This window comes from Blastomyces dermatitidis, assembly GCF_000003525.1.
Source record: "Blastomyces dermatitidis ER-3 genomic scaffold supercont1.5, whole genome shotgun sequence".
Classification (NCBI taxonomy): domain Eukaryota; kingdom Fungi; phylum Ascomycota; class Eurotiomycetes; order Onygenales; family Ajellomycetaceae; genus Blastomyces; species Blastomyces dermatitidis.
Window position 1 is genome coordinate 5,368,460 of NW_025544778.1, and position 8,180 is coordinate 5,376,639.

The following is an 8,180-nucleotide window of genomic DNA, read 5'->3' on the forward strand; positions in this document are numbered from 1 at the left end:
AGAAATAGAGAAATAGTTAAATAGTTAAGTGAATACTGAGTTCTCAGATAGAAGCTTACTCATCAGTCACTCTGACTCTGTAATAAGATCTTATAAAGAGAGTAAGATTTTATAAGAGAATATTAGTAAAAGATCTGAGAGTTCTGACATCTCAGATATATGAGATATTCATATAATTACACTTTTACAGATATTATATATCTAGACTGACTATGTAACCGTGTCTGAGACTAGAACCAGAGTTTTTGATAGTCTTATTATCAATTTGACTGATCTCATTACACAGTTTTAATATTAGATAGTAGTCTTATACTGTCTCAGTGAGACTTACTATCTACTCTTATTATATTTTTCAAATAAGATTATGATTTTCACTTCTCAATTTAAATTATTTTTATTGCTTTAAATGACTTTAAATCTTATTTAAGTGTTATCAAAAAGTGTTACTTTTTAAAAAATTAAAAATAGTCTAAAAAAAACCTTAAAATGTCTAAAAATAGTACCTTTATATCAAGAATGAGACTAAATGAAATCAAATGAGATCACTTTCTTATTTTTTTCAAGTCATGATTTCATTTTAAGATCTGATATATAGTTACTTTACATGTTTTTTTAATAGCTAGTCCCAGCGGGATTCACATCAAGAAATGTATGAGATCAGATTAAATGAGATTAAACGTGAAATTTATGATTCTGACAGTCAGTCTACATATATCTGATAAATAATATAATCATGTCTAATAATAATATAAGAGAACTTTTAAATGTGAGTATAGATATAATATTACAGTGACTCTGAGTAATATTGAAATTATAATAATAATAAATAGCTGATATACATGCAACTTAACAATGTTAATATAAAGAGATTCAATAATTATTATAATAAGAAACTCATACAATTTCAACATCTATAGAATTAAATACAAAAGCACTGAAAGAACACTTATGTGATTCGGAAGAACGTACAACCGTCGGATAATAACGCGGCCGCTTCCGAACTACTAGCATACGCGTATGAGTGTAAAGGGGCCATAGCAGCTGCTAATTAAATTAGTGTATAATATTACAATATATAAGAAGTCAGTGTACATCTGTAATTGTACACTGACTTAAGCAATCTTTGAATCATATCTGATAGCATGTCTAAAAACTGATAAGAAGTGCAGACTTCTTCAGAGTGTGATAATTCTGTCTATGAAGTAATTCATAGTTATTATGTCAGTGTAGTTCTAGAACATCTTAAAAAGATAGTGTATAAAAAGTGATGAGTGAAAGAGTATTCAATTAATACTGCTTCACTTGTTAAGGAAAAACTTCACACTCAGGCAAATATCATGTATGTGAACAGATAAGATGTGAGAAAAGAGATGAGAGTAGTGAATCAGATTCAAAGAAGACTGCTCTTCACTTAAAGAAATAAAAGAGAGAATGATCATCACTGAAGTCATACAATAATAACAGAAATCATATAATAATATAGTAATATAACAATACAGTGATATAATAATAGACATTATACAATCAACAAGAAATCACTGAAATGAATATCTTTTCTAACTGATATAAATAACACTCTTCTCTGCTATCTGAACTGGAAGATATACAGAATCTCTCAGAGAGTTTACTCAAAGTAGTAAGAAAAGCAGCTGAGACTGCTGAACTGAAATCAAAGCTCTGTATATATACAAGAATTCTAAATAAGATTGAGGTCTTGTATAAACATTGACAGACTGAGACAGAAGTCAAACAATAATTAATATTCACTGTGAATTAAGTATTCACTATAAAGAGCTTCACTGATACAATTATCAGCATTAATAAAAATAGAGAAAATCAGATCTTAGATCTGCAGTAAGAAATTGAACATTTACATAGATAGATAACTACACTGAATCTGAAGATCTTATTATAATTATTCACAATCTCTTCAGATATGTACACATCATCAGAGACTGCTGCACAGAATGAGAATCTAAGCATGAGATATATTAAGTCAGAAGATCTACTGAAGTTATCAAGCTTTAATAGTGACTGAAAAAATGATGCTGTAATCAGCTGACTAAGTCAGATGTAATTATATTATCAGATTAAATGTGAACTTACAGACAGACAGTTAATAGAATTTCAACAAGTCTTAAGATCTGCTGCATTTCTATGTGAAAAAGTAAAGTTATTATAAATGACTGATGAAAAGATGAATCTCACAGACTCAGAGTGATATTTATTCTTATAAATATGAAATAAGTTTTCCAAGTAAATCTTGCATAACTTTGAGAAAGTGAATATATGAGACAAGTGTTATAAACACTTCACTGAGTGTAAACAAGTGAGTAATCTTATATTGTACTTCACACACTTCAGCTTATACTATCTCATATTGAATGAAGAGCTTTCAACATCTTTCTATTTACAGATCTTCATTCATGATCTTACACTCAAGTTGAGAGTGGAATGAAAATGCTTAATCTCACAGTCAGACACAGTGAAGAAAGTATATAACATTCTCATCATACAGAAATAAGTGAGTCAATTGTGACAGAAAATACTGTAATTGAGTATATTTCAGTGAAGAATGAGTAATCAGACTTCTATAATACAAGTCATATATCTGAATGTGATGAATTTAGATCTGAATATCATCACTAAAGTACTGAATCTTCTGAAAAAGAGATTTCCTGAGTGAAAACCTTGATATCACAAGCATCAAGCTTACTTCAACTGCAGACACTAAAATCATGATATAAAAGATTGCACTCAGCATGCACAGTTAAAAAACTAGCAGAATCAGTGAGCTCAGAGACACTTGCTGATATTCTATAAAAAGTCTTCAAAGTGAAAGAGATGCCTGTATTAGATAATTCTCTGAATTCTGTGAATATAAAGAAGAAGCAGACTTCTGAATGAGATGTGAGTGAGAATGATGAAGTAAATACTCATCTCAATGTCTTAAGACCTGAAATGTTAATATATAGAAGACACTTGAATAAGAATTAAGAGATGACTGCAAAAGTATTAGCAGACACAGAAGCTTCTACATAATATATTAATGATTATATAATCTGAAGATTGAAAGAGGTTCACTGAGTGAAGAATTCTCAATGCATAAGATTATCTGATAACTGATATTTGATATCATCTGCAAGAGTAAGAGTTCCCTTGCACTTCAGAGAATGATCTTGCTATATTTGAGTGTGAGAGCTGCAGAATGTGAAATATAATCTTATTCTCAGACTTAATTGATTTCAAAGGTTCAACCCGCAGATTCAATGACATACATGTCATATACAGTTAACTGATAGAAAGAAAATGGTTCATACAATTCTATCAACTGATATGAGAAGGACATTTCACATCTCTGATATAGAAGGATTAAATCTGCTTATACATCAATAAGTAAAGAGAATAATTCATAAGATCTCATCTGAAAGCATTCTGTATGTCATATGAGACCTGGAAGTGGAGAAAATCCAGATAAAGAATATGTGAGAGAACAAGTGTATGAAGAAGCTTCTGAAGAAGCATGAAAAGGTCTTTTAAACAGATCTTTCACTGGAATTGTCGCCAGAATGAGGATTTATACATGAGATTGACATGAGGGATGCAAAATCAGTTAATTAGAATGCATATTCTCTGTCACAAACATATCTTGAAGAACAGAAGTGTCAGATCACTGACCTTCTAGAATGTGATCTCATACAACTCTCATCAAGTGTGTGAGACTTTTCAGTCCTATTCATGAAAAAGATGAGTGAGAAGTGACAGATGTGTATTAATTACTGAGCACTCAACAAGCTTACAATCAAGAATGAATATTTACTGTCACAGATTTAATAACAGTTAAATACAGTTGAAAATATCTGATATCTATTAAAGATTGATCTTCTCTCAGAATACTGACAGATCTGTGTAGATGAACTGTCAGTTTCATGAACTGTGTTTAATATGTAATGAGAAAAGTTTGAATTTCTGACAATGTTATTTGATCTGATAAATGCATCTGTTATCTTTCAAATAATAATGAATACAATTCTTCATAAACAGAATGAAATCTTATGTCTTATATATCTTGATAATATTCTAGTCTTTTCAAACTCATATAACAAGCATCTGAAGTATCTCAATGAAGTGCTTATAACTCTGACAGAGTATAAGCTCTACATTAAATCAATCAAGTGTGTGTTTGAAATGAAAGAGTTGAAGTTCATAGAATATGTAGTGAGTGATGACTGTATATACCTTATCTCAGAGAAATTAAATATCATAGTGAATTAACTGTAGCTGAGAAATGTACATTATATACAACAGTTTCTTGAGTTAGTCTCATACTACTACAGATTCATCAAGAATTTCATACAAATATCTATATCACTCTCAGATCTCTTAAGAGAAACAGATGCAAATCTGTGAAAGAAGAAGTTTCATTCAATCATCTGAAATACTGTGTGTGAGAAGGCTTTTCTCACACTGAGAGAATATATAACAACATTCTCAATGCTTATTTAATCAGATTATAATAAACCTTTCTACATTGAGACAGACATATCTGAATGAGCTATCAGAGATGCTCTTCTACAGATGAGTAAGAACAGCAAGCTGCATCTGATGATGTATAATGATAGAAAACTATCAGGTGCTGAGCTCAATTACTCAGTGTATCAAAAGAAATTGCTAGCAATCAAGCACACACTGACATTGTGAAATAGATATATTGACAACAGACATATAACAACAGTGATTATGAATTATGAAAGTCTTGTCTATCTACAATCAATGATAAAACCTTTCAAACACTTAGCACATTGAATCTTGAAGTTTCAAGTGTACAATCTTCATATCAAATACTGAAAGGAATCAGACACAGTGATACTGAATATAATCAGTCACAGACCTGATTTCATGGGTGAGAGTTCTGCAAATCAGATACAAGAAATGTTTGTGTTAAATATACTGAGAGAATACAAGAAATCAGAATGAGTAAATGCTATAATCTCTCACTTGAAGAATGACAAGATACTGAATAATAAGTATCTTATAAAAGTAGTAGAAGAGATGCTTCTGAACTTCAAGCTGAGAAAATTGAAAAATGACATTGTGCTTTACTGTGATCTAGAATATGTAGAAGCTCTCTATCTAGAATCTTTATTTAGATGTGACTTAGTAGCTCACATGCACAAGAAATTCAGTCACTTAGAAAGCTCTGAACTTATGAGTGTACTTGAATCAAGAGCATACTGGCCAAGCATGACTGAGAATATTCAGATATACACTCACAAGTGTCTGAATTGTCAGGTTGTGAAAGAATCTAAGAAAGAGTTAGAATGTGAAGAAGCATAATATCAGATAAAATGTACAATACAACTGTTTAAACAATGAGAGATGAATCTCATAGACATATTACTGCAAATATCAAATGAAAATTGATGAATAATCACTGCTATTGATTATGCTACTAACTGATCAGTTGTAAAAGCAGTTTCAGAGGTGACAGAGAAGGTGGTGATAAAGTTTCTACATAATGAGATCTATATCAACTATGAAATACTGTGTGAGATTCTAACTGATAACAGTGTGAATCTTGTAGAAGAAGCAGTGAGACATTTCATGAGTCAGTTATAGATAAGACATTGTAGAACAATGTCATATCATCTGCAGATGAATGAAAAGATGAAACACTTGAATAAAATCTTGAACAACATGCTGATGAAATATCTAGTGAGCAAGTCTATGAGACTATGAGATGAATATCTCAGGCAGATGCTATTGATCACACAGATTTAACAGCATGCAGTTCTCAAGTGTTCATCATTCTACCTGTTGTATGAATTGCATCCGCGCATTCTGGAGAATGCTTCGGAAAAGGTGAGAGAGAGAGCAGTTGTGAATGCAGTAAGAACAGCAGTTACAGATGCAGCAGAAACAGCAGTTATGAACACAGCAGTAGCAGTTGCAGATGCAACAGTTGCAGACACAGAATCAAGATTGAAAGAGATCAGTCATGCATGTACAAAAGCTAACAAGTTACTTCTGAACTGAGCAATTCAATTGAAAAGAATATGAGACTTACTTATTAAGAAATCAGGTCTCAAGATGAGAATATAAGTTCTTGTATGCAATGAGAGTTCTGAGAAGTTTCAATCTAGATGATTTAAATTATATAAAATACTCAAATCACATTCTCTGAGAATGTATACATTGAAAGAATCAGAGGAACAGATCTTACACAACTTAATCAATGATTCATAACTTATGAAAGCAAAGATATAAGACTTGAGCAGATTATAATCATTTACAGCACTATCATCAGTGTTGAAAAAGAAGAGACTTACAATTGAAAAGTCTTATGAAGTAAGAGAAATCATAGACATTTATAAATCAGATAATCTCACTTATTCTGATCTTTTCATAATTATAAGAAAAGAATGAGAAGAAATGAAGAAATCAGGTAAACATCACACTTCAATAAGTGATAAGACTGTAGCCAGTTGTATAATAACATGCTGCAGACAGTGAGTGCAATATGATAAAGAGCAGTCTCAAAGCAGCAGACTTATACATGAGTCAGATTACAGAAGAAAAAGAAATTCAGAGTTGAATTCAACTGTTTACATCAGTTTAATCACAGAGATCACAGAGAATGAACTATCTGAAATATTCACAGATATATGAGATTAAGTCATCTCAATTTCTGAGAACACTCAGAGATCAGATGAGATTAGTTTTGATAAGCTGTTCACTGTAGTGATCTGAGCAGGTGAAGAGAGACAGTATAATACATGAGATAGAATTATAAAAAATAAAAGCTGCTGAATCTAGTCACTGAACACTGTATTATATAGAGATTGTGTAAGAGTAGTAACTAGTAGATAAAGAAAAAGTGTAAGAAAAGAGATAATGAATTGATTATCAACTGTAAGAATCAGCTGTAAAAGATAAATGTTATCATACATATCTCATTTATTTTCATATATTACACATTTAATCTATTTCCAATGCCACATCATCTGAAAAACATCAAAAACAAAAGAAATCTCAAAACTCAAGATCTGTAAGAGATTCAAGAGTCATAAGTCACTCTTACAATAACACTGTGCATGTCTCTGATTTCTCTATCACTCTGTGTATGACATTAATGTCATTTATTGCAAGATTGGCTGGAATGCTAATATAGAAATATGTATGTGTATGTGTAGAGAAATTGAAGAAGAGCATGAAACCTGCAGAATCAGAAGCCAGAGCAGAGAGAACAGAGACAGAAGAAATGAAAGAGAGAGACACAGAACTGAACAAATAACAGAAGTCATCTGAAGCTGAACACTTACAATTCAGTGTGCACACAACCTTCTCTGCAGAAGAGAGAGAAGAAGTGATAGAAGAAGCTTGAGAGTGAGAGAGAGTAGTCTCAGCAGTGTTATTATCTTCAATTAAAATGACCTCTGATGCTGAAGTAACTAAGAACTATTATTAGCATATAAAACTGCAAAAACAGAGATAATAATTACTGAATAAACACTCACTGACCTTAGAATTGTACACATAATTACAACACATACAAGGCTTCTCAGAAAGAGAGAGAGAGATACAGAGAAATGCAGAAAGCAAAACACAGCATGTGAACAGCTTATTCTTATAACAACATCTCAGATAAGACATATGAGCCTCACATCTGTGAGTGTAAAAGAGTACAATATCTGTGTTTCTGTTTCTGAAAACATGAATATCTTTCATCTGCATCATGAAGTCAGATAATAGATGTCAGAGAATAGATTAATATAAATCTATCATTCTGAAGAAATTTGTCAGAGTAGATGTCTCTGCAATGTTAAACTTTACAGTTGTGAAAAGCTTCTTGATATCTGTGAACATCATAACTTTGTGCACAGTGAAACTTATAATGATTTCTTATAAGAACAGGAAAATCAGTGTCAGAAAGAAAAGATGAAAAAGAAAAAAACTTATAATCTTGACACTGTTAAGAGAGAAGGTGATTCTCTGATATGAATGAATAATTATCTCATCACAAATATTTAAAATGAATGTAATAATCAGTGTCTGTGACTGAGCTTCAGATAGTCATGTTATACACAGTCTTTATACAATAAATTGTTCTGAGAGTCAGTAAGAAGAGTGAGAGTGTACACACTGAGAGATGTGATTCATTAAGTCTACATAATATCTTC